The 27,844-nt window shown below is 44.3% G+C and overlaps 1 protein-coding gene across 1 annotated transcript in view; it reads right to left on the reverse strand.

Moving 5' to 3' along the window:
- MEGF11 (multiple EGF like domains 11) overlaps positions 1-27,844 on the reverse strand; it is a 471,865-nt gene that overhangs the window by 429,272 nt on the left and 14,749 nt on the right.

Raw genomic sequence — 27,844 nt, forward strand, 5'->3', positions numbered from 1 at the left:
TAACCCTAAACCTAACCCTTACCTTTATGTGAATCGGCTTGCTTTAATTTTAATTTTATTTACATTTTTAATTTTTTTTGTCGCGCTGTGATGACGTCACATGCGCGGTTTCGTCGAGCGCGATTTTGTCCTCCGCGGTTTTGACAGGTCACGGTTCTTACCACCTGAGCTAAATTGCTGTTTAAGAAATAAGCAAACAATGCAACCTCCCCTCCCATCTATCTCTTGACCGTTCCCCTTTTCTTTCCCAAACTCCCTGCAATCCCTCCTAGCAGCAGATCTGTAGGGACGGCGATTCCAAGAATCCCTCAGCTTTTGGCCAGATTGGCAAGGAATTCTGGGAGTTGCAAACTCAACAAGGCTCTTTGGGTAGGCTGATGGCCAGCCGCCTGTTCCGGAATACAGGCGATGGCATTTGGGATGCAAGGCTTAAGCAACTGCTGTTTTTAAAATAGAGCATGGCATTGCTGGAGAAGTTGCTGCTGACAGCAGCCCCCAGGGAAAACTATTTTTAAACCCACCGCCCCCCAATGAAACTCTCGCAAGCATGTGCCAAGGGGTTCTCCTGACTGCAATGTATCATTGGAATAGCACGAGGACCATTTAGTAATCTGGCACAGGCTTGATTTAAACAGTGATAAGTGGAATGAAGTGAGATTGTGCCAAAGTAGAGTGGGCTATTATCAAATGAACCATTATAATACCCAACCAGACCTCTCTCTCGGCCCTTTCTATAGATCTGGAGACCCAGCTTACGGATGCAAAATTGTTTTGCATCTTTTCTGCTGGGTGTATTGTAAAAACGGCAAACAATTCTTGATACTGGCGGCTGCAGCACTTATCTTCATTAAATTTCAAAGTCAAACATTAAACTGCAAACTAACCTAAAGGGGAAAAGGGAACAGGAGTAACATAGCAAATTAAAAGTGACCATGAAAAAATACATCAAACAGAAATCACCTCTTCAAAGCAAAAGAGATAAAAACAATTATGTAGTAAGGATAGAGAGGTACTTTCATCGTAGACAATTTATTTATTAGATTTTTTTTATTCTGGCTTTATCATTTTCATAAATAACTCAAGATGGCAAACATATCTAATACTCTAAGGAAGGAGCATTAGTTATGTCAGCGATCTTTAGTTATCTATTTTCGCCATCTTGAGTTATCTGTTTTCCCCACAACAACAATTCTATGACTTGGGTTGTGTTGAGAGAGAATGGCTGGCCCAAAGTCACCCAGCCGGCTTCCATGCCTAAGGTGGGACTAAAACTCACTATCTCCTGGTTACTAGACCAAAGTCACCCAGCTGGTTTTCATGCCTAAGATGAGGCTAGAACTCACTGTCTCCTGGTGATTGACTCAAAATCACCTAGCCGGTTTTCATGCCTAAGGTGGGACTGTAACTCACTGTCTCCTGGTGATTGGCCCAAATTCACCTCTGCTGGTTTTCATGCCTGAAATGAAGCTAGAACTCACTGTCACCTTGTTTCTAGGCCAGCACCTTCACCACTAGACCAAACTGGCTCTACCATGTAATGGTTTCTGGTCTTTTTCATTTAGCACTGAGAAACAAAACGTCCCTCCCCAAATTCAGGCTATGACTGAAGTGAGGCTGATCTAGGCACTTTCCACCCCAATCCTCCACCCCCAATCATTCCAAAATATTGTAATACCCTTTCTACTTGTCCTCTAAGCAATGGACCTAGTGGGAGTTAAGGCTTCAGGGAGCTGGTCTAAAATCAACAAGAAACCTGGTATTGGTGTAGGTTGTTGATGTGGTTGAATGTAGTATGGATTCCCAGAAAGGAGGAATGGGATACCAGAGGAATAAAAAACAGCAAACTTCAGATAGTAAGAGAGTAAAATGAGGGGGGGAAAAGAGTAAAAACAGCTCCTCTCTAGGAATTCTGTTTTCCCCTTGACTTTGCTTGTTAGATGCCAGCTAGGAAGGTTGCAAATGGAGATCAAATGACCCCAGGACCAATCAGAATAGAGCTGGAAGGGACTTTGGGGTCTTCTAGTCCAGCCCCCTGCTCAAGCAGGAGACCCTATACCATTTCAGACCAGTGACTGACGAGTGTTTTCTTAAAAGCTTCCAGTGATGAAGCGCCCACGATTTCTGAAGGCAATTTCTGTTCCACGGGTTAATTGTCCTCACTGTTAGGCAGTTTCTCCTTAATTCCAGGTTGCTTCTCTCCTTGATTAGCTTCCACCCACTATTTCTTGTCCTGCCTTCTGGAGCTTTGGAAAATAAATTGACCCCTTCCTCTTTATGTCAGCCCCTCAAATACTGGCATACAGCTATCATGTCCCCCACCCCTAGTCTTTATTTTCTCTAGACTAGGCAAACCCAAATCCTGCAAAGATTCTTCCTGTGTTTTTTGTCTCCATGCCTTTGATCATCTTAGTTGCTTTTCTCTGAACTTTTTCCAAAATCTCAACATCTTTTTTGTAATGTAGTGACCAACACTGGATGCAATATTCCAAGTGTGGTCTAAAATCAAGCTGCAACTGTCCTAAATGTAGTCTGGTTGCCAAGTACCCAAATTTTGATCACATGCAACAATTATAAGTGCAAGGACCAATTATGAGTCTTTTTTTTTCTGTCCCTTTACAACTTTGAAAGCCACTAAATTAGAGTGGTTGTGGTGCAGTAGTTGGAATGCAGCACCATAAGCTGACTCTGCCCACAGGCAAGAGTTCGAGGCTTACCAGGTTCAAGGTTGATTCAGCCTTCCATCCTTCTGAGGTCGGTAAAATGCGGGTTCAGATTGTTGGAGGCAATGTGCTGACTCTGTAAATTGCTTAGAGAGGGCTGTTAAGCACTGTGTATATATGTCTAAGTACTATAGGCCGTCTCTCTCTCTCTCTCTCTCTCTCTCTCTCTCTCTCTCTCTCTCCCTCCCTCCCTCCCTCCTTCCTTCCGTCCTTCCTTCCTTCCTTCTTTCTGCACAGTGGTTAGAATGCAGTATTGCAGGCTTACTCTGCCCACAGTCTAGAGTTTAATCCTGATCGACTCAAGGTGAGATGAGCCTTCCATCCTTCCGAGGTGGGTAAAAGGAGGACTCGGATTGTTGGGGACAAGAGGCTGACTCTATAAACTGCTTAGAGAGGGCTATAAAGCACTGTGAAGCGGTATATAAGTCTAAGTGCTATTGCTAAATGAATGGTTGTTAGTTGAAGACTGCTTGTCAGCTCTTTTAAACGTATCTAAATGCTGCTGTTAGTAGGGCACCTTCAACAGCATATCTTAGGTGCATTTTTATGTTACAGTTTAATCTGCAAAAGGTTAATGCTCAGTCATTTTGGCGCTCTCCTCTGTATCATAACAAAATGCGATGAAAGCAGAATACTCCAAATCCACTCCTAATGGGATCTGTACTGGAATGCTTGAAATTAAACTTAAGCTAAGTTAAGAAGCATGTGCATCTATTTTTAATTGGGTTATTGATACTTGTAAATGTAATTTCCCTAAATGGGGAAATCAGGATAAGACCATCAATAGAACAATTTTATAATATCTTGATAGGACCACACGTGGAATATTGCATTCAGTTTAAAAAATATACACAATATATATTTGTAAAAGATATTGAGATTCTGGAAATGGTTGCAAGAATTTGTACATCTAGTTTAACAAAAAGAAGAACTTAAGGGTGACTTGAAAGCACTGTTCCAATTTCTAAGAGGCTACCACAAAGAAGAGGGGGGTCAACCTGTAACAGCTTTGTTGCCTATGCTATCCATTTGGTAAACTCACAAGATCCGTTTTTCTTGCCATGTACATATATACATCAGAACTAGATTGTGTTCTTTCTCTGTGTCATATAATATATGTGCATATATACATAATTTTGTATTTATTTATTTTGTCATGTTCGTGTAGTGTATATTGGAGGTGGTGACCATTTGAGAGCTGTATGCAACAAAATTTCATTTTAATGTATGCTGATCAGTATACATTTTTCTATTCAAAGTGACAATAAGTTTGTTGTTCTACTGTCCTAAAGGTGCTTTTTCAAGAGGCAACTGGACTTTCTGGTTTTTCTTTGAAGATTGTTCGCTTCTGATCCAAGAAACTTCTTCACCTCTTCAGCTGAAGAAGCTTGTTGAACGAGAAGCAAAATGTCTTAAAAGAAAAAACAAGGAAGTCAAGTTGCCTCTTGAAAAAGCACCTTTGGAATAACCATGACCTGGATGACTGAGAATCTCTATAGACATTTAGCAATACACTTTCTAATTCTAATTCTTATTCTCTTATTCTAGTCTATTCCATTCCATTCCATTCTTGCACCTGAAGACAGGACAAGGAACAATGGATGGAAACTAATCAAGGAGACAATCAACCTAGGACTAAGGAGAAATTTCCCGATAGAAGAATCAATCAGTGGAAAAACTTGCATCCAGAAGTTCTGAGTGCTCCATCACTGGAGGTTTTTAAGAGGAGATGGAATGACTATTTGTCTGAAATGGCATAGGGTCTCCTGTTTGAGTAGCGGGTTGGACTAGAAGGCCTCCAAAGCCCCTTCCAACTCTGTAATTCTGTTATACCCGAGGTCTAAGCTTTCTCCAGGGTTAAAAAAGAGTGCAACCAGTCCTTTTTCTAATGGTCCCAGAAATCAACCAGGATCCTTCAATCGGGGTGTGTGAGAGAGAGAGAGTGGGGAGGAGAGAGAGGGAGGGAGGGAGAGGGAGGGAGGGAGAGAGAGAGAGAATGGTGCAAAATGCATCTTCTGGCCAGTCCTGATTAACAACAGATTATTTAGCTGAGAAACAAACCTTCTGTACTCTGGAAATGGGATCGCAAGAAGGATCCAGCTCACTTCTTTCCCACCGTTAAAACCAACCAAGCTCCAAAAGACTCAATTAACATCTGGGACTTTAATTAGGTTGTGGCCAATGAGCCAGCACAGCAGGTTGTTGGCTTTTATTTATCAGAATGTTTGAAAGGCAGTTCCGCCCCCGGTTGAGCTATTGATTCAACCTGCAGGATGGGGGGGGGCAGGAAAAGAAAAGAAAGGAAAGTGAAGAAGAGGGGAAGTGCTCGGAGCACCTGCTCGTTCCACTCGGCAAGAGAAAACCTCTTGGGGAGATTGATTCTCCTCTCTTAGGGTCCCTGATGGTCAGCTTCTTTTATGGCGGAGAAAATGAAGAAGTGAGAGGGCTGGCCAGAAAGGGGCACAGCTGGAGGACAGAACAATAGCACAACGTGGAGAAGATGCTGTCCCGGGATTTGACCATGGCACTTTTGATTCCTTTACAGAGGTCAATTTGACCAAGGGACTCAATGTGTTGTCTTTGTTTCCTTTTATGGGAAGTCTATCCCATTGGCCAGAATTTTTAAAAAGTCCAACACCAATCTCTCGTTCTTGAAAGCCACGGAAAAAGAGAGCAAAAAAAGGGAGGAGAAGTTTAATTTTAAGGATGCTTTTTTTTGTTTTCCACCTTGTCCTTTTCACTTTGCATGGCTTTATCGATCCAACCTTGTAAACACTGTTCTCCCACACCTGCAGACTAGCAATGAGGTTCCTTGAGAGCAGAGGACCTGGGAAGAACCTAAACGTAGGTTGTTGGAGCCTTTCCAGAGGTCAACCCTGGCTTAACAATAGCCACAGCATTTAGGCTTATGTACAATCCTGCAGTGCTTTACAGTACTCTCTGGATTTAATAGATTTAACAGATTAACAGGATTGGAAGGTACCTCGAAGGTCATCTAGTCCAACCCCTGCCCAAGCAGGAGACCCTACATCATTTCTGACCGAGGGCGGTCCAGTCTCTTCTTGAAAACCTCCAGTGATGAAGCTCCCACAACTTCCGAAGGAAACTTCTGTTCCATCGGTTAATGGTTCTCACTGTCAGAAAGTTCCTTCTTATCTCAATGTTGAATTTCTCCTTGATCAATTTCCATCCATTATTCCTTGTCTGGCCTTCAGGTGCCTTGGAAAAATAGCCTAAACCCCCCTCCTCTCTGTGGAAGCCCCTCAAGTATTGGAAGACTGCTATCCTGTCTCCCCTGGCCTTCTCTTCCATAGACTAGCCATGCCCAGTTCCAGCAACTGTTCTTGATATGTTTTAGCTCTTTGTGCTCTTCTTTGCACTCTTTCCAAAGTCTCAATATAACACAATAACAGAGTTGGAAGGGACCTTGTAGGTCATCTAGGCCACCTCCCTGCCCAAGCAGGAGACCCTACACCATTTCTGACAGAGGGCAGTCCAGTCTCTTCTTCAAAGTCTCCAGTGATGAAGCTCCCACAACTTCTGAAGGCAAATTCTATTCCATTGATAGATTGTTCTCACTGTCAGAAATTTTCTCCTTATTTCTAGGTTGAATCTCTCCTTGTTCAGTTTCCATCCATTCTTCCTTGTCTGGCCTTCGGGTGCTTTGGAAAATAGTTTGACTCCCTCCTTTCTGTGGCAGCCTCTCAAATGAATGGCTTACAAGGTAGAAGTATTATTTGCATACTGCCCACAACAATCCGGGGCCTCATTTTACTGACTTTGGAAGGATGAGAGCTAGTCAGGATTGAACTCCTGTCGGTGGGCAGAGTTTGCCTGCAATTACTGTACTCTAATCACTGAGCCATCACAGCTCCAGCTTGTTATATTGGGGAACTCAGAGACCAGAAGCAATAGAAGAGTGGAGATAATAGAGAAATCTGCTTGGCTGTTCAGCTTTTGCACTTTTTACAAGCCATCAACCAATTGTCCATAAAATACTATAGCCCAAAAGGACTGTGAAGCATTCTCACTAATGATCTCTCACAACTGCACCATCGGGCTTCATTGTCCTCCAACTTAGCATACCCAGTAAAATCACTAACTATCCTTGTTAAAAGGAAGACCATTGTCTTTTCGAATTGCTGCTTACGGTCACACCAAGACACACAAGTGTATTGCCAATCCTGGGGGATGGACTGGACCTCAGGGCTGCTGGAAGGCAACTATCGCTTTCTTTCTCCCTAAAGATTCAGCCCACTGCCTTTCTTTGAAGACTAATTTGAACCTACAAAACTCATAGCTTTAATCACTGAAATTGCATGGCGTTGAGATCTTTTGAGGTTTCAGCTCTTCCTTTGATTTTTTTTTAAAGATGACACTCAACTAGGAGGGTCACCAAAGCCCCTTGGTGGTATTTTTAATATTGTGCTGAGCATGCTGGTGATGTAGAATAAGGAAGTTTGGAGAGAATTTGGGTTTTACACTGGAACAGGAGTGAGCTGGAGGAACTGGAGGTTATGAGGAAATCAGGAGAAACAATAATAATAATTATCTATCTATCCCTATCCCTATCCCTATCCTTATCCCTATCTCTAGATAGATAGATAGATAGATAGATAGATAGATAGATAGATAGATAGATAGATAGATAGATAGATAGATAGATAGCAGGGATTGTGCAGTCAGGGGAGGCAGAGCTTCACCACTGCCATCATGAAAAGAAAAAAAATGTAAAAAGAAAATGGAAAGAGCTGAGGTCAGGCTGAGCTAGTTGCTGCTAGAGTTACCATGGATGACTCTGCTTAGTGCTTAACTGTTTTAAAAAGCCTCTAAGAAAGCGCCCTCTACAGGAGGAGGCAGGAGAACGACATGCCTCATCTAGTCTGACTGTAGGCATTTTATGATCACTCGAGCAGAGTTAAGCAAGGGTTAAAAGCCTAAAAATTCCTGATGTAAGTGAGGCACATCATTCTCCTGCCTCCTCCTGTAGAGGGTGCTTTTATAGAGGCTTTTTTAAACAGTTAAGCAGAGTCATCCACGGTGACTCTGGCAGCAACTAGCTCAGCCTGACCTCAGCTCTTTCCTTTTTCCTTTTACATTTTTTTTCTTTTCATGATGACAGGCAAGAGCAGAGTTGAAATCCTCTTTAAAACAGCTGGAAAAGGTAAGTGTGCATCGGAGAGAGGGGGAGGAATTCAAACTTAATCCTCAAGTATAGATCCCTCCCAAGTGTAGTTTGATTGCAGGCAGAGCCACGTTGCTTTTTCAAACACACAAACACACACACACACCTGGATAAAATTATATAAGCCCATCTTCAGTGATTACAAGTTAAAAAGGCAACGTGGCTCCGCCTGCAATCAAAGGCTCAGATCGGCTCCAATCCAACTTCTGTGTTTGTGTTTGCTTGAGAGAGGGGGGAGGGAGGGGGAGGGAGAAGAAAAAGAATGAAGGAAACTTTTTTCCCAAAGGAGAAAAACAAATGCTGTCGCTTTAAATCAGAACTGAGCATGCCTGGCTGTGGAATTCTGGGAGTTGAAGTCCACAAGTCTAAAAAAAATTGAAACCCATCACTGTGTCAGTGCCTCACCAGCCATAAACCTCACCGCACCTCACTGATAGATAGATAGATAGATAGATAGATAGATAGATAGATAGATAGATAGATAGATAGATAGATAGATAGATAGAAAGAAAGAAAGAAAGAAAGAAAGAAAGAAAGAAAGAAAGAAAGAAAGAAAGAAAGAAATGGCTCTCTCTGTGTGTATGTTACAGAATAATTCTGGAATGCCTCGAGCATTGATACACAGATTACTTACTCTCTGGAAACAAATACCCTAATGCTAACCCCTAACACCCCTTTGTGTTAAGATACAGCCTATTGTGCTTTAAAATGGCTTTTACCATACTGCTTTAAATGGCTTCTACTGTACAGCTCTTTAGACTTGCCATGGTAATGGCTTCACCATATCCACAAGGGGGCTCCATCTGGTAAGGGGGGAAATCCAACAATAGAAATTGCAGCAACATTCATGGAAGGAGGGTTGGGATAAATAAAACCCTGGGCAGCGCTGGGTTATCAGATAGTTATAGATAAAGGAAGAGCTGTAGACAAAGAAAGGACAGAGGGAGGGAATTACCGAGTTCTAAAGCTGACCTTGCATGGCCTTGATTTTGGGGGAAGCTTTGGAGGTAGTAAGGAAAAGAGCATTGTCAACAAGTTGTCATTTGAAGTCATGGCTGCTGACTTCATGGTACTGAAGCAGCTGTAGGTTGGCTGCTGTTTTCCCAAACAGGACAAGAGAAGAAGAGTAAAAGCATCAGACAGATATGGACAAAAAAACGTTGCCTCCCTGAGTTGTGGGTGCTCCGTCATGGAGGTCTTCAAGAAAATATTGGACAGCCATTTGTCCAACATGCAATAAGGTGTCCTGTCTTGAGGATTGGACTAGAAGATCTCATAAACTTTAGTAAGACCACAGCTAGAGTGCTGCATCCAGTTTTGGTCACCATACTATAAAAAAGATGTTGAGACTCTCGAAAGAGTGTAGAGAAGAGCAACCAGGATGATTAGGGGACTGGCGGTTAAAACATACGATGAATGGTTGCAGGACCTGGGAATGGCTAGTCTAGTGACGAGAAGGACCAGGGGAGACAGGAGAGCAGTCTTCCAATATTTGAGGGGCTGCCACAGAGAGGAGGGAGATCAAGCTATTTTCCAAAGCACCCGAAGGCCAGACAAGGAATAAGGGATGGAAACTGATCAAGGAGAGATTCAACCTAGAAATAAGGAGGAATTTTCTGACAGTGAGAACAATCAACCAAAGGAACAGAAGTTGCCTTCAGAAGTTATGGGAGCTTAATCAGTGGAAGCTTTCAAGAAGAGACTGGACTGCCATCTGTCAGAAATGGTGTAGGGTCTTCTGCTTGGGCAGGGAGTTGGACTAGGTGACCTACAAGATCTCTTTCAACTCTGTTAATCTGTTAATCTCCAAGGTTCTTTCCAACCCTATGATTGTATCATTCTAAGTTGTCTTGGCCACCAGAGGGAGGGCAAAACTCTTTGATGACATGATGATGCCTGAAGGCATCTGAGCAGGAAGTAATTGGAACACTAGTTGGGATTAATGCCCCAAGTCAAGTCCTGGCAGCTGGAAGGGTGGGAATTCAGGATGATCGAGGGGGAGTGGCTGAAGCCTTTGGAGTGAGTAAGGACACTACCTAGCTACTCTTCCTGGTAAGATTCCATCCTCCCATAGAGAAATATTACCAGGTCATGGGGGTTTGTTTCTAGTCTGCGATTGTCCTTGCTGTTCTTCTCTAAAACATCTCCTCTGTCTGAACTGTTTTGCCACTGGGCACCAGTGCTTTGCAGTGGAGGGGAAGACAGAGCAACTGAGAATGAAGTGGAAGAACTACCTATGATATAGAAAATAGACTTCTCTTTATGCAACCTAAAATTACATTTGGCTTTTTCCTCCAGAGCCACATTGTTCCACTGGCAACTACTCTAAGTTCCTTTTCTCACAAGCCTCTCCCATCTGAGGTTTGTTTCCCAAGTGAGGAACTTTGCCTTTACAGGAAGTCCTCGACATAAGACCTGGTCGTTTAGCAACCATTCAAAATTACCATAAACCTCCCCACAGCTACTTGCAGCCCAGTTTCAAACTTCCAAAGTCCTTTGTCCAGATGGGCCATGTAATCGGATTTGGGGCACTTGGTAACTGACCAGTAATGATAGCTATTTGCAGTGTCCCACAGACCACAATTTTCTAGATTTCTTTTGCCAGAAACCACCATTTACTCCTGGTTTCCAGTAGAAAGCACCCATGGGATAAAATGGATTTGCTTAATGACCGCTGCAAAGGAGGTCGTAAAATCAAGCGAGGTGACACATTGACCTGCTTAATGACTTATGACCAGAGTCATTTTATACGGGAACTGGCGGCATAACAATTTAATAAATAATACTTTGTTTCCCTGAAAATAAGACCTCCCTGGATAATAAGCCCAATTGGGCTTTTGCGTGCATGTGCTAAAATAAGCCCTCCCCCAAAATATTTAAATGCATGTGCAGCCGGTCCCCGCCCTTTCCTGGGAGGGGGGAACATGCCCCAAGTGCCCCACATGTGCCTGACACCCATGCATAATGACCTCACGGGGGCCACTCCTGCAAACCTTAGCGGCCGCACCCCTTCTCTTAGTGGCGGCCACAAAATGAGCATCAGGCCCAGCAACAAGAGTGTGCCAGAAACAGGGACAGAACTTCTGGCCCTCTCTCGATCAGCTGAGGTTAAGGGGTCTCCTGTACCTCAAAAATAATAAGACCTCCCTGAAAATAAGGCCAAGTGCTTATTTTGGGGGCCAAAAGAAAATAAGACCCTGTCTTATTTTTGGAGGAAACACGGTAATAATGTCCGTAATTCTGCTCTATTATGTTCGTTAAGTTGAGGACTATCTATGTCATTGCTCACTTCCATTCTGTTCTTCCAGCTTGCATCCTTCCCTAACCTGTCAGATCATTTGAATGTTATTTCCTGCCTCTGAGGGCTTTAACTTCCTCACCTAATACTGTGACACCTGCAGATCTGACAACGGCTCCCTTCATCGCTTCCTCCAAGTCATTTATAAAAATGTTGATGAGTCGAAGACCCAGTACTGAACCTTATGACACCTCACTCAATACCTCCCTCCAGTTTGATGAGCAGAGATTATCTGGAATCGATGGCTCCAGATAGCATTAAATTAATGTTTCTCTTGGTTTAAGCAGCATTGTTGTTACACGCCACACTGGCCAACACTTACAGCCTCCCCTGCACGAAAAGCAATTCCAAAAGCTTTTAATTAGCAAAATCTTCCAATTATAAAGCCAAACGAAGTCAAAAAAAGAGAAAAGGAACTTTTTAAATGCATTTCACAGCAAAAAAAGAAAAGACTGAAAGCCTGAGAGTTATTCTAGAATCAATCATTGTGCTTTCCTCCCCTTGCAGCAGAGACGCATCCACACACACCCCTTGTCCAGTATTTGCCAAAGGAGCACGTGGGAGGAGCACAGAACTGCTGACTTGGCAGTCCTCCCCCCCCCCCCCCCCTGGGCATGCAATTTTTATGCTACCCATAAACTTCTTTTGCTCCTGCAAGTCAGAAATACCCTTGACGGCTCTGCCCCCACATGACAGCATGCTATTCTCTAAGGGCAGGGAAATTTAATTCCGACAGAGGCTGGGAAGGATGCCGGAGGGTTTCTTGAAAGGGCAGAGGCTTGGCAGACCGTCCTCCTCATTTAGCGACTGCCTCATTCAGCAATCATTCGAAGTTTTGACAATGGGGGGCAGGGAATAACTTTACAATCCATGCCCACATTTAGCTCAATCAAATGTTTGTGATTATACTTGGAACTCCTTGTCCTGTGACTGGCCTTTTTTCTTTCTTCCTCTCCCCCTCACAAAGAGGAGAGACTGCAGAGGAAAGAAAACAATGGGGAATTCCCATCAAAAGCAAAAGCAAGCGAGGACTGGCAATGGGGAATACACCAGGCTCTTTGCATTGTAAGCATGTGGCTACCAGTACCATCACATTGTGTTGACTGTGTCTGCTTACTCTCTTGAAATCCTTTTCTTTCCAATAAATGCGCCTGTCCCCAGCTTACAGTTCTTTCCTTCAAAGAGGAACCAGGGTTTCTCCAAACAGTCATGGAAAGCCCACAGATTCCACCACAATTACTACCCCCACACACACACAAAGACCCCACAAATCTGCGGATGGGCTCATTCATTCTGCCTGGTGGTGGCACTTTAGGATTTTGGGCTGGAACCAAACTGCCAGACCATCCCTGGATGTGAATATAAATGTCTTCCCAATCTTTCTTCCTGCTACTCCCAGTTTGCAAGTAGAGACAATTGGTGGGATAATTTATCCAGTGGAAGGGTTGACCAGTTGGGAAACAAACTCTACATGAATGATAGGAACTATACCCTTTTAGGCTCCAAGATCTTGGAATCTTAACAGAGTTTTTTTTCTGTGTGCCTCTTTTTGTTTCAAGAAAAAGTTGGATAGCCATTTGTCTGGGATAACAGGAGGATTGTGTTCTGGCCAAGGCTTCCCAAGAGCCTGAAGCAAACTCCTGGTCCCGACAAAACCCACTTTTATTAATTGACTGTGAATTCTGCTCATTCGCATCCAGCAAAGTCTTTCAAGGGAGGATTTACAATCACGGACCTTATCTGGCTTGGAGAGCTGCCAGACCGATACCTGCAAAACTTGGCAAGGAGCCTCGGAGAGTCACGAACCAATTAAGCAAACCGATTGTCTCCTGCAAACTCCACTCTCCTTTCGCTCCTCTTTTATTTCCTCTCGGAGGGGCCATTCATCATCCACCTGTGGCCTTACTCCCAAGTTGACCCCTGTTCTTTAGCTGTCCCCTTCCTTTGGCAGCTCTTGCACATGCGCACACTGGGAACAGCCTCCAGCTGTTCTTCTGCCTCACTGATGTCTGACTCTGAAGGCAGCTGATAACTGTCAGACGGCCCTGGCCCCCTCTCTGCCTCCAACAGAGCCCTCATCAGAGCCTTCCCCAGACTCCAGGACTGGCCCATGTTCCTCCCCAACCTCCTCACTGTCCGAATCTGCTGCCAGCTCCACTGGCTGCTGGCTGGGAGCTGCTGGCGGGCCACAACAGATTGCTGCACCAGGCTGGGGGGTTGAATTAAATGACTTCTAAGGTCACCTCTTATCCTATGATCATAAAGAGCATCAAGATGGGACAGTCTTGAGTGTTATGGGTGTCTCTGAAGTGGGCTCAGATGATGAGGAACTTGTGAGAGGAGCATCTGGAAGGCATGGGGGATTATGAACCAGGAGGGGCTGGGCAAGAAGAGAAAGACAAACCAGGAACTTCAGAAGCCCTTGAGGAGTGATCGGACGAGTGGCTGGCTGAAAACAGGGGAAAAGAACACAGTTGCAAACAAGAAGTTTGGAAGGGCAGCCAGAAACAGAGGGTGGAGAAGGAGTACAGCTGCAACTGATGAGCAGGGATGAGGGCCTTAGGGCCTGCATAGAACATAGAATAATAGAGTTGGGAAGGGACCTTGGAGGTCTTCTAGTCCAACTCTCTGCTTGAGCAGGAGACCCTATCGTTTCAGACAAATAGCTGTCCAACCTCTTTTTGAAAGCCTCCTGTGATGGAGCACCTACAACTTTTGAAGGAAAGCTATTTCATCGGCTAATTTCTCTTGCCCTTAGGAAATTTCTCCTTCATTCTAGGTGCGACTTTCCTTGATTAATTTACATCCATTGTTTCTTGTCTTGCCTTTTGGTGTTTTGGAAAATAGTTTGATCTTCCCCTCGTCTTTGTAGGAGGCCCTCAAATATTGGAAAAGTGCAATCATGGTCCTTCTTTTCGTTAGGACCTGCTGACTCAACTGAAGTCAGCGAGGTTACTCATGAGGAGGCAGCCTTGTTCCTTCCAATGAGTTGGCATGGCCAGCAGCTGTTTATCTTTGCATGCTGAGCAAAACGATTCTTCCATTTCAGATTGCGTGTTAGTTCAACCACCATGTACCTTGCCTTGAAACTTCGCCTTGACTCTGTTTCTGGAGTTTGGACTTTGTCTTGTGGACATCGGAATCGGATTTTGGCTTATGGGATTTGTGTTTTGGACCACAGACTTGTCTTTGCTGGATTAACTCTGGGTTTTCCTGACGTGGGAAAATCGGGTCTTGCTCTGGTCCCTGTGTGGAAAATCCTTAGGAATACTACTGGGGGCTGGTGAAGCCTTAACAACGACTTCAAACCTTTGTGGTGGGTGCATGTGTGAGTGGGACAGGACACTGAGTTTCTTCCTCACCGCAGTCCCACATATATGTTCGTTGCCTTGAGTTATTTATAAAAATAATGAAAGCGGGATTTTAAAAAATCTAATAAATTAATCCTTGATTAAAGGCCTGAAGACTAAAACATATGAAGAACAGCTGCAGGATTTGGGTTTGGCTAGTCTAAAGAAAAGAAGAATTAGGGGATGACATGATAGCAATCTTCCAGTATTTGAGGGACTGCCCCAAAGAAGAGGGGGTCAACTTATTTTCCAAAGCACCAGAAGGCAAGACAAGAAACAACGGATGGAAACTCATCAAGGACAGAAGCAACCTGGAATTAAGGAGAAACTTCTGAATAGTGAGGATAATTAACCAATGGAAAAGCTTGCCTTCAGAAATCGTGGGCGCTCCATTTATGGAGATTCTCAGTCATCCACGTCATGGTTGTCCCAAAGGTGCTTTTTTTCAGGAGGCAACAGGATTTTCTTTTTTTTCTTTGAAGATGTTTCGCTTCTCATCCAAGAAGCTTCTTCAGCTGTCTGCAAGGGGTATCAATCCTTCCATTCCCCACCATCCAGTCAAGAGCTGGAGAAGCTTTTTGGATGAGAAGCAAAAGGTCTTCAAAGAAAAAACAGAAAGCCCAGTTGCCTCTTGAAAAAGCACCTTTGGTTCATCGCTGGAGGTTTTAAAGAAGAGACTGGACAGCTACCCATCTGAAATGGTTGTCTCCTGCTTGAGCAGGGGGCTTGACTAGAAGACCTCCAAGATCTATTTCCAACCCCGTTATTCCATGTTGGATGTTTGGTGAATTGCTAGAGACTCTTCAAGAAGAGACTGGACAGTCAGTTGTCTGTGATGGTATAGGATTCTCCTGCTTGAGCTGGAGTAGAAGACCTCCCAGGTCCCTTCCAGGTCTAATCTGATTCTAATAAATAAACAAAATAAAATATTCTCACTCAACTGGTTCTGGTCCTTCCTCTCTTTCATAGGACACCCCCCCCCCCCAATCTCTTTGCTGAAATAGCCACAGATCTATTTCTAGGCATTTACCTACTTTTTTTTTTTTTACAGCAGATGGATCTCTGCCACCCCTGGTATCCTATCCAAAGCCCACTTCCTCTGCCCTGGAGCTGCCTTGTGGTTTTTACAAGTACAAAGATTTAAAAGGACAGCCTGAATGAAGACTTGGCCCCGGGCACAAAAAGAGATCCATTTAATAAATTGGAAACTCCTTTGCTCCTGTTTTTTTTTTTATTAAAAAAGAAGAAGAAGAAAGAAGAAGAAGAAAGAACTTCAATTAGTGTCTTTCCTCAGATCTTCAAGGTTTTTTTTTAAGCATCAAGGGAAAAAAAACCCAAAAGCTACCCCAGGCTCTAATCTTCTAATCTAGTCTAATTTTAAAAGGAGAAAGAGAGGGGGGGGCGGGAGAAGGAGAGAAAGAGAGAAAGAGATTGGGGGAGGAAGAACAGTCTGGTTTTGTTTTTTGTTTTTAACTTTTATGCACTCTTTTTATCAACAGGCTAATCTTAATAAAGCTAATACACTCCTCTCTCAGTGCATCTGTTTTTGAAGCCGCTCTAGAGCAAAACTAAGCACAGAGGCAACTGAAACAGTGGAGAAGAGACCTCCAGAACGAAAGACGCCCCTCTTTTGGGCAGCATTGGGAGGAAAAGAATTAAGGGGGTGGGGAGGGGTGTGCGAAACGGTAGGTTTTCACCTCGCTAGGAAAAATGCAGCCATTTTAGAGGGGCCCTCGCTGACCAGCCTTGCTCCCTAAGACTTTAAGATGCAAGGACTTCAACTCCCAGAATTCTGCATGCTGGCAGGGGCAGCTGGCGTTTGCATGCTTCCCTAACATGCTGGCTGAGGAATTTGGGAATTGAAGTCCACACAGTTTGAAAAGTCAGAGAGTTGAAGTCCACACACAGCTGGGGAATCCTGCGGGTTGAAGTCTAACGCATCTTAAAGTTGCTGAGGTTAGAAAACCCTGGTCATTATGGAGATTCTCTGTCATGCAGGTGACGGTTGTCCCAAAGGTGCTTTTTTTTAAACTGAACTTTCTGGTTTTTCTTTGAAGATGTTTTGCTTCTGATTCAGGAAGCTTCTTCAGCTCTGATGGAGAATGGAAGGATTTATATCCATTTATATTCCTTGCAGTCATGCTGATCGTCAGAAAGAGTGCTAATGATTGCAAGGAATATAAATCTTTCCAGCATACACCCAAATTTAATTAATATGGAAAATATAGTTACATATAAAGAGTTATTGAACAGACAGGGGGAGATCAAAACTAGATTAGACTTGGCATCACAAAGGGTACAAGTAGAATAGTGGTCCTACTTACAGATACAATCAAGGTTTGCACAGGATAGGAAGAAGGAAGGTATTGCCAAAGATTACACAATATTAGATAAACTTTTGATACAGGCGGAAAACAGGCTGATCAAAGTGTTGTATAGATTTTTGTTGGAATATAAGCTAGAGGAGGAACATGTCAAAGAAACTATGGTCGCCTGGGCAAAAAATTTCAGTTATAATGTGGAATTGACTAAGTGGGAAAAACTTTGGATACTTAATCAGAAACTAACAATGGCTATGGCATATAAAGAAAATCTTTATAAGATGTTCTACAGATGGCATATGCCCTCAGCACGGCTCTCCAAAATATTAAAAATCTGGCCCCAAATTGTTGGAAGTGTAAAAAAACACCAGGCACTTTTTATCATATGTGGTGGACGTGCAATGAGGCAAAAAAATATTGGAAAATGATTCAATCATGGTTAGAACAAATGGTGGGATACCAAATCTTGTTTAAACCAGAAGTTTTTCTCCTAGGTATAATACCGGAGGGGTTTAAGAAAGATACACTTTATCTAATTATACATGTAGTAACTGCGGCATGCATAACTTATGCACAATATTGGAAAAAAGAAAATACACCATCAGAGCTAGATATAATCAGAAAAGTGTTGGCCTGTGCGGAAGCAGATAGGCTCACTCTTGAACTTAAAAATAAAGGGGAATCAGAATATTATGAAGTCTGATTTTATGATTGGTATAGGACAAGGTGACAAGACTGGAACAAACTGTATATATTATGATTGGACAGAAGGATAGACAATGTATTAAATAGGCTAATAATGGTTGAGACTAACTGTATATAATATGAATGTATGGTCACTTCAACTTTGCAGTACTGCATTGTTTTAAATGAAAAATAATAAAAATATATTTTAAAAAAAGAATATAAATCCTTCCAGCCTCCACCATTCAGTCAGAACCGAAGAAGCTCCTTGGATGAGAAGCAAAACGTCTTCAAGCAAAAAGAAAGAAAATACAGTTGCCTTTTGAAAAAAGCACCTTGGGGACTGATAATCCAGACTTTTTCTTCCACCAGCTCAGTTTACAATACTCCCGCAAGTGTGGAGGGCCCTGACGCCACCGTATAGAATGACGTCATCCCACCATTTGGATGAGAGCGCATATGATGTCACTGTGCTGTGCTGGCTGGGGGATTCTGGGAGTTGAAGTCCACAGGACTTAAAGTCGCCAAGGTTGAGAAACACTGTACTGGATGCTTGCAAATGAATCCCGGCTAATGAATTTTATTAATCAAGAGAAATTACGTGCAAGCCCTTGCCAATTTGAAATAATTTCGATATTGATTTTTCTGCGATAGACGCGCTGGAACAACGCAATGGGGAGCCAGGCTTATTTTATTGGGGGGGGGATTGCATCTGCGTTGCAGGAGACAAGTGACGGGCCTGCTTTTCCATGCCAAGTGATTACTTGAGGTCTTGCAAAGGGGGTGGGGGAGGGGTCCTGCCTGGGCTTCCACCACTCCTGGTGTCCCGTTTTTTGTGGCTCGCTTGCCAAAGGATTTCAATTCACTGAACTCCCTCTGTCTCCGGCCCCCCAACGCCCATCCATCACGTCAGTGGTAAAATAAGATTGATGTTCTCCCTGCAAGAGAGGGAAAAACACTCATCCATAATGCAGGACGCCATCCCAGGAGGAATCCGCTCCTCCTCCTTTGCTGCGAGACGGGGCTGAAAAATTACCCAGCAAGGAAAGGGGAAGGAGGCCAAGGGAGTGAGGATGGGGGCGCTGGCAGTGGGCAATCAGCTGCCTTGGAGGGGCAAGAGGAAGGGGCGAGAGGCTGGGGCGAGGAGTGGGAGAAAGGAAGAAATGCACAGAGAGGGGACGAAGGGAAAAAAATGGTCAGATTGGAAGGCTGGCTAAGGCACAAAGTTGGGAAAGCAAAATGAAATCGAAATGCCCCCTTTTGATTTAGCCATGACATATGGCATGAGGCAGGAGAGCTGCTAATGAAGATATTTTGCTTATTTGTTTCTTTATTGTTTATTAAGTTTGTCAAACAGGTACGAGATAACAGGTATAAGTATAAACATGGACACAAGCACAGTGAATGGGTATGAACAAATGGGACAGGGACGGAAGGCACGCTGATGCGCCTATGCACGCTCCCCTTACAGACCTCTTAGGAATGGGGCGAGGTCCACGCTAGATAGTTTAAGGTTGAAGTTCTGTGAGTTTGAGGATGTTACAACAGAGTCAGGTAGTGCATTCCAGGCCTTTGACATAATTTTAAAAAAATTCAATGACTTGCAATGATTGCAAAATTTTAACGCCAATCAGTGGGGGGATATGACTGGTACGGCCCGGTATGGGCGTACCAGTGCCTGCTGAGAGCACAAGGTACCGTTCTGGTACAGTGATCTGGAGGGCTGAAATGCCTGCCCACTCTCCTTCCCGCTATTTGAGCTGATCGGGGCATTTGTGCACGCGTACAGAGCGTACGGCGCCTGTCGAAGCTCCACCGAGCAGCTGGAGCGTCGCGGGCGGTAGATACACATGCGCGTGTGTACATGGTGGGCGCCAGCTCCGTTGCACCGTACCAAGGTCCAGAACCCACCACTGGCACCAATGTGGATTTCCAAACCAGAGATTGGACTGCAAAATTTCCCATTCCATCCCCCTGCGTTAGGGAGGAAATCTAGAAGAAGCTTGAAACAATCACACCGCACACTCATTTGGTAAAGTCATAACTGATCGGAACTGGATTAGCTTTCTAGGCGTGCAGGTGCGCAGAGAGAGAGCGAGAGAAAGGAAGAGAGAATGAAAAAAAATGGAAAGAAAAAGTGCAAAGGACTAGCGAGGAATGAGAATCAGAAGCGAAAAGGAGTTGAGTCTCCATCCTGTTAAGGTCAGCAGCGAGTGCTGTTAATAGAGATTTAAAAACATGCTCCTCGCGATTCCAAATGTGTCACACTTGATTAGAAAGCTGTTTCAGAAAATTTGCAAGAAAGTGAAGCTACAATTAATAGAAGGAGGCCCAATTAGCCTTTAATCTATGACTTTTTAACAAAGCCTCTTTTATACAAGGGGCTTTTGATCAGTATGTGCTCCTTGAGATTTGGACTTCCCTCACCGCACGCTATTAACTCATTGGCACCCAACAAAATAGCTTTACAAGGTCAGATGATTCCAACCCATAACTCCTCTATCGATTTTCCTGACATGAAATCCAGCTCCTTCCTGCAAAAGCGCAGAAGAACCATTGTCTAGAGCAAAGTCACGCTGGTTGGGGAATCCTGACAGTTGACTGCAACTCCTCTCTATCCAAAATGTGGACAGCAAAGTCCACATTTTGGATAGATAGGATGATTGGTTTGAAGGGGGGAGTAAAAGAATCCATCTATATTAGAATTGAACACAGCTCCCTCAATAAAGGGGGAGGAATAATAAGACACCCCCTATTTCCTGCCTACAACACAGTCCATTCAGCAGTTCCAAGAAGGTTCCAGTCTTATTTGCACCCTGATTCAGATTACCCTGAGGGCACAGATAAACCCCTAAGTGGTTTCAAGAGCTCTCAGGGAGAGTACTAGTGACCAGATGATTGCAAAAAAAAAAATACATCCTTTCATCCCCCACAACCTATCAGAACCTATCCTTCCTTCTCCCCCATCTGTTCTGACCTAGGCTTCCCCAAAAAGCATGAGGCAGATTCCTGGTCCAGACAAAACCCCTTTTATTAAATGAATGTGAATTCCTCCCATTCACATTCAGCAAAGGCCTGGCAAACAGTCTTTCAAAGGTGAATTTAAGACCACAGACCTTATCTAGCTTGGAAAGCTGCCATGTAAATATTTTCCAAACGCAGTGCAGTGCAAGGAAAGACTTAGCACAGAGTCTCTGAGATTCACGGACAGATCTTCACGCTCCTGAAACGAATGAACGAATTGTTTCCTGCAAAAGCCCACTCCCCTTTTGCTCCTCTTTTATTTCCTATGGGAGGGGCCATTCACCGTCCATCTGTGGCTTTACTCCCAAGTTGACCCTGATTTCTTAGCTGTTCTTTTCTTCCAGCAGCTCTGCACATGCGCATAGTGGGAACAGGCTCCAGCTGTTCCTCTGCCTCACTGCTGTCCAGCTCCAAAGGCAGCTGAGAACTGCCAGACAGCCTTGGCCCCCTCTCTGCCTCTGACACCGAGCCCTCATCCGAGCCTTACCCAGCCTCTAGGACCGACCCATGTTCCTCTCCAGCCTCCCCACTGTCTAAATCTGCTGCCAGCGCCATCCTTCTCTAATCAGAACTGATGAAGCTCCTTGGGTGAGAAGCAAAATGTTTCCTTCCTCCTCCTCAAGGGGGGAAAAACATTTCAGTTGCTTCAAAGCACCTTTGAGACAACTATGACCTGGATGATTGAGAACCTCCACAGACCTGAGAGTTGAAATCCACACATCTTCAAATTGCCAAGGTTGAGAAACACTACACTAGAGAGAAGTCCTCCCCAAACCTGATGCACCCCAGGGGTGTGGACTTCAACTCCCATTATCCTCAGCCTAAGGATTATGGGAATGGGCCCTACATATCTGGAAGCCTTCTGTGGAAAGTAGCTTGCAGGATAAAACAGATGTGATGTTCAGGGGTCCCCCCCACCTAAGTAAGGTGTCTAAGATGGTGTTTGAAGAAGCAACAAATGACATCCTGCCCTAAACAATACTCTCTGAAGCTATTTGGACTAATTGGAAAATATTCATTAGTGCCAATGGAAAATGTTCTCTGAAAGCAAACGGCAGCTTCAAACGCATCTCCTCCGCCTCGTGGAAGCTGTTTTTTCCAGACGAAAGGAAGTGCAGTTGCTTTCTTTTTAAGGTAATGGGCTCATTCTTTCTTTGCTACTTTGGCTTATGTTGAAGAATCCGAGTCAGTCCTCATTTCCCTCTAGCTGTAGGAGAAGAAGAGGCAGAGCCAGGAAGTGGAATCAAGAGAAGTTGACAAGACAGTCTAGAAAAAAGGAGGACTGGGGGTGGCACAACAGCAGTGTTCCAGTATTTAACGGGCTGCCCCAAAGAAGAGGGAGTCAAACTATTCTCCAAGGCACCTGAGGGTAGAACAAGAAGCAATGGGTGGAAACTAATCAAGGACAGAAGCAACTTAGAACTAAGGAGAAATTTCCTCACACTGAGAACAATTAACCAGTGAAATGGCTTGCTTTCTAAAATAGTGGGTGCTCCATCACTGGAGGTTTTTAAGAGACTGGAAGGTCACGTATCTGAGATGGTATAGGCCAGCGATGGTGAACCTTTTTTGGATCATGTGACATAAGTGGGGGGAGCGCAGGGGGGTCATGGGAGGGTGTGCCGCACCTATAATGCAATGCGTGACACCCCCCCCAGTGCGCATGTGTGCACTACAGGCGCAACCCCCATTTTTTGCATGCTTTTTTCGCCCTCCCCAGGCTCCAGGGGCTTTATAGGAGCCTGGGGAGGGCGAAAACAGCCTCCCACCCCGGGTGCCCTCCGGAGGCTTCAGGGACCTTCAGGAGGCTTCTCTGAAGCAGTCAAAATGACCCTCCGAGCAAACTGGAAGTCACTTCCAGTTTGCTCGGAGGGTCATTTTAAGCGCTCCGGAGGCTTCAGGGACCTTCAGTCAAAACGACCCTCCGAGCAAACCAAAAGTCTGTTCCTGAACTTCCAGTTTGCCCATAGGGCTGGGTTTTTTGTGCTCCAGAGGCTTCAGGGAAGCTCATGAAGTCTCCGGAGGGCCTCCAGGGGGGGAGGCTCTTTTCGCCCTCCCCAGGCTCCTATAAAGCCTCTGAAGCTTGGGGAGGGTGAAAAATGGCTTTAAAAAAGGATGACCTCAGCTGGCCAGCGCGCACATGTGCACTGGCCAACTGACAGGGCAGCACCTCGCGTGCCCTGACAAATGGCTCTGCATGCCACCTGTGGTACGCGTGCCATAGGTTCCCCATCACTGGTATAGGCTCTCCTGCTTGCACATGGGGTTGAAGCCCACCAAGGTCCCTTCCATTTCTATTGTGCTTGACTCAATACATCCTCTAGTTCAGCCCCCTGCTCAAGCAAGAGACCCCACACCATTGCAGACTGGTGGCTGTCCAGTCTCTTCTTAAAATCCTTCAGTGATGGAGTACCCACAACCTCTGGGAGGTAAGCCGTTCCATTAGTTAATTGTTCTCACTGTCAGGAAATTCCTCCTTAGTTACAGGTTGCATTTCTCCTTGATTAGTTTCCACCCATTGCTTCTTGTCCTGCCTTCTGGTGCTTTGGAGAATAGGTTAACAAGGTTAAGGACAGATACTCTATGCAGTCATTAGGAGAAAAAAACTCAACTCGATGGCACCTAATAAATCATATTCACACAACAAGCTAAGCCATGTGTTAATAGACTACAAGAAAGGATTGACTACACATGTCAACCTAACATTAAATTAACCGTTGCATTTCCTTAGATTTGCATTTCCTTAGCTTCTCCCAGTAAGAAGCATTGTCCATGGGGTTTTCTTGGCAAAGATACCGGAGTGGGTGGCCATTTCCTTCTGCAGGGGATCACATTTTGTCAGAGCTCTCTGCTATGACCTGTCCGTCTTGTGTGGCCCTGCACAGCATAGCTCATAGCTTCGTTCAGCTGCGCAAGCCTCTTCACCATGACAAGGCAGTAATCCATGAAGGGGTTTTTCCCATATTGCTGGGAAAGATTGAGGGCAATAGAAGAAGGGGACGACAGAGAATGAGGCGGCTGGATGGAGTCACAGAATAGCAATAGCAATAGCAGTTAGACTTATATACTGCTTCATAGGGCTTTCAGCCCTCTCTAAGCGGTTTACAGAGTCAGCATATTGCCCCCACATGGAAGGATGGAAAGCTGAGTCAACCTTGAGCCAGTAAGATTAGAACCGCTGAACTGCAGATAACAGTCAGCTGAAGTGGCCTGCAGTACTGCACCCTAACCACTGCGCCACCTCGGCTCAGCTAAAATGGACTACAGGGGATGGTAGAGGACAGAAAGGCCTGGAGGAACGTTGTCCATGGGGTCACGGTGGGTCAGACACAACTTCCAACTAACAACAATAACAATCTCCTCTCTACAACCACAGTCCATTCAGCAGTTCCCAGAAGGCTCCAGTCTTATTTGCACCCTGATTCAGGTTACCCTGAGGGCACAGATAAACCCCTAAGTGGCTTCAAGAGCTCTCAGGGAGAGTACTAATGACCAGATGATTGCAAAAAAAACAAAAACATCCTTCCATCCCCCACAACCTATCAGAACCTATCCTTCCTTCTCCCCCATCATCCAGTCTCAACAGTCAGTATCTATCCTTCCATCCTGCCCCAATCAGAACTGATGAAGCCCCTAACAACAACAAGTAAGACGCATCTGGGCCAAGGAGCTTTACATAACCATCATGGAGAATACTTTCAGGAAATCCCAGGATGAGGTACAACAGACTAAGTTGCGAAGTAAAAACATTTTTTTTAACAAAAAGGCAATTCAATCCATTTCTATACTGCTGCCATGACATCACTAGGGATTTACTTCAACTCAAAAGATGGAGATGTTTCTTTTAAAGGTGTGACAGTCGTTTTTCCTCAAGTCAAACCCAAGAGAGGGTGGCTGTCTCATAATTTCAAACTTGCACAATTGCAAGTTTTAGAAACTTCATTTGCAAAATCGGAGGGGCTTAAATCTTTTATTTATTAATTTATCTGAAGCCTGAAGATTTAAGACGGTGCCGTTCAGAAGCAACAAGAGAGAGTCACAGGGAGTAGGCAACCCAGAGAATTTTAAATGACTGTCTGCATGTAGTTAGCTGTATAATTAGCCACATAACTCAAGCGTGCAACCCTTGTCCGACTGACTTTGCTACACTTAAGCGAAACGTTCCAGGCGTGAGACATCCATCATCCCTTATCAGGAAAACAGGCTTGGGAATTGCAGCAGCAGAACTAACTATTAATTCTTTGCAAAGCAATTTTCAAACCACATTTTAATGTGCTATTTACAGAAGGTTCCCTCCATAAGCCTTGATGAACCCCGGGTTGCAAACCTTATGCTTGTTACTTCAAGCGAGGCCCAAAAATATGGAAATCAACTCCCAGTCGTACAAGTTAGCTTTGAAATCAACGGTGCAAGCGAACCAGAAATCGGACATCATCAACTGAGCAGCAGGGACAAAGAGCTCCCTGAAACAGTCTAAATGTGCAGTCTGAAAGTCCCAAAGGAAAAAAAAATTCCAGTGTTTCCTCAAAGGTGCTTTTTCTTTAAAAAACAAAAAAAGCAACTGGACTGTTTTTTCCTTGAGGAAGACGTTTCGCTTCTCACCCCAAACGCTTCATCAGTTCTGGCAGGATGGAGGGGACGATGGAAAGATTAGTTCTGACTGGATGGAGGGGAGGGATCATACTTCTTTGTAGTTATCTGGTCATTAGTACTCTCTCTGAGAGCTCTTGTAGCCACTTGGGGGTTTATCTGTGCCCTTGGGGGTCACCTGAATCAGGTACATCACTCCAGAATAGGTTACGTTGAGCCCAATGAAGAGCAGGTCCAGATTATCTGGATCTGCATCGGATGGCCCTGGAGTTTCACCTAAGCACCTGAGAAGTAGGGGTGTTGACTTTTAGTGACCACATAGATTTTCTCCATGATCTGCCCCCAACCTCTCTGAACAGATATACATGTTTCATTGTTGATCAAAACTCAACAACTGGCAGTTTCCAGAAAGGATATGGGACGGATTGTTACTGGAGGAGGCAGACTTTAACAAAAAAAACCCCTCAAATCATTTACAAACTAGCACCTACCCATCATCATTCATGGATGGCCAGTGAACCCTTTTGAAGATGATGGTCTGGGATCCCACCTGTTGGCTCCCTGCAGATCCCAAACGTCCCCCATTCCTTGCAAAAAGCTGCATCCGAGACCTGAAATGTGGCCTTGGGACCAACGGTGAATTTAGTCGCTTCCAGATGCTGCTGAATTACCATAGAGGTCAATGGGAAAGGAAGTTGTAAAAAGGTAAAGGTATAGGAGTCCTTGCGGATTTTATTCTGCTAATCATTGCTGGCCATGGGGGACGAGGGACGGTGCTCATCTCCATTTCAAGGTCATTGAGCCAGTGCTGTCCAAAGAGATTTCCATTTGTCATTTGGCCAGCATGACGTCATGGAGCTCTGTTACCCTCCCACCGAAGTGGCACCTATTTATCTGTCAGAAATGGTATGGTGTCTCCTGCTTAAGCAGGGGGTTGGACTATATGACCTACAATGTCACTTCCAACTCTATTATTCCAGTCCAGTCCAGTCCAGTCCAGGTCTACTCTACTTTACTCTACTCTACTCTATTCCACTCTATTCTACTCCTGTTCTGTTCTATCTACTCACATTTGCATGCTTTCAAATTGCTAAATTGGCAGGAGCTGAGGTGAGGACGGGAGTTCACGATGTCACATGGAGCTGAGTCTCAAACCTGGGCTGCTGGCTTTCCAGCTGACAAACCCAACATCTTAACCAATGAGTCATCACAACACCCTAAGGGAAGGTGGGAGATGTAGTATCAGCACTGGCAGGAAGGCACAATTATCTCAGTGTCAACCTAAAATCAAAGAGAGTAACCTCCTGCAGACACAGGGCACTTTGGTTTTTTGCACCATAGCAATCAAGTTTTTAACTGGAAATTCAGTGGGAAATCTTGATTGGTGAAGACTTGTAGAGATCAGTTTCTGCTGATACACAGAAGGGTTTACAAATTCTGTATTGCTTACTTTGTTTCTGGCCTGGAACATCTGCATCTTGGCCAGCCAGAAGACATTGTAAGCCAAGCTATTATCTTCTCAAATATTTTTAAACCTATTAACAACCTCTTCAAAAGAAGCAGATTAAAGAAAGGTTTCAGCAGTCAGGCCATCTCACAGCAACATTATTGTCCTTTCAGCTTTTGGGAAAGATTTGGATTTCTTCCCCAAAGTATTTAGAAAAGTCATGTTTTTACAACTGCAGTTGCTACTTTATAAGTTTTCTCTGGCTCAACCACCTTTATTATGGCTTCTCCTGATTTTACTCAGGTCCGTTGTTATGTTTTCAATGGCTGTTTTCACAAATTACCCCTTTTCGTTTTATACTGATGAATTTTAAAATATTTCACCCTAAAATATTTTATCTGGATTGACCGTAGGAGGGGGAGAGAGATAAGATAGAGCATACTACTAAACAACTTGATGGCAATGGCGACCGGGGAACTGGTTCGGGGGCGTGGTCAGCCTGGCCCGCTGCGGTTCTGCGACCCGCGCCAAAATACCACTACCGGTTCGGCCGAACTAAGCCGAACCGGGAGCAACCTACCTCTGGTGTTACTAGATTCTTGATTGGCTAATTGAGGACTAACCCAGCTCTCCTCCTATAATGATATTGGGAAGCATCAAAATACAACTGATTATTATTGTTATTGTGATGATGATGACGACGACGACGACGATGATGATGATGTCAATCTTTGGTGAGATTCACAGCCTTTGGGGCTGGTTGGTAGCTCAACAGCTCGAGTCCTAACCAAGGACCTAGGAACTGTTAAGAGAACGTCGGAGGATATAAGCTGTTCCAAGTAGGGTGGTTTTTTGTAGAATCAGAATGTTCAAGTCTGATAAATTTAGAATTTCCAAATAGCGAGGTAGCCTTTTAGGTATTGCTCCAAGGGCTTCAATTACAATCGGGACAACAGACAATTTCTTTTTCCACAGTCGCTCAACTTCAATTTGCAAGTCCCGATAATTTGTGATTTTTTCCTGCTGCTTATCTTCAATTTGTGCACCACCAGGTATTGCAATGTCAATGAACCAGACTTTTTTCTTTTCAACTGTTGTTATGTCAGGTGTGTCGTAGGCCAAATGCCTGTCAGTCTGAATTCTGAAATCCCACAAGATCTTGACTTTCTCATTCTCTAGAACCTTCTCAACCTGATGATTATTATTATTTAGCATATGAAGAGAA

The sequence above is a fragment of the Thamnophis elegans genome, chromosome 16, assembly GCF_009769535.1.
Source record: "Thamnophis elegans isolate rThaEle1 chromosome 16, rThaEle1.pri, whole genome shotgun sequence".
In the NCBI taxonomy this organism is placed as follows: Eukaryota; Metazoa; Chordata; class Lepidosauria; order Squamata; family Colubridae; genus Thamnophis; species Thamnophis elegans.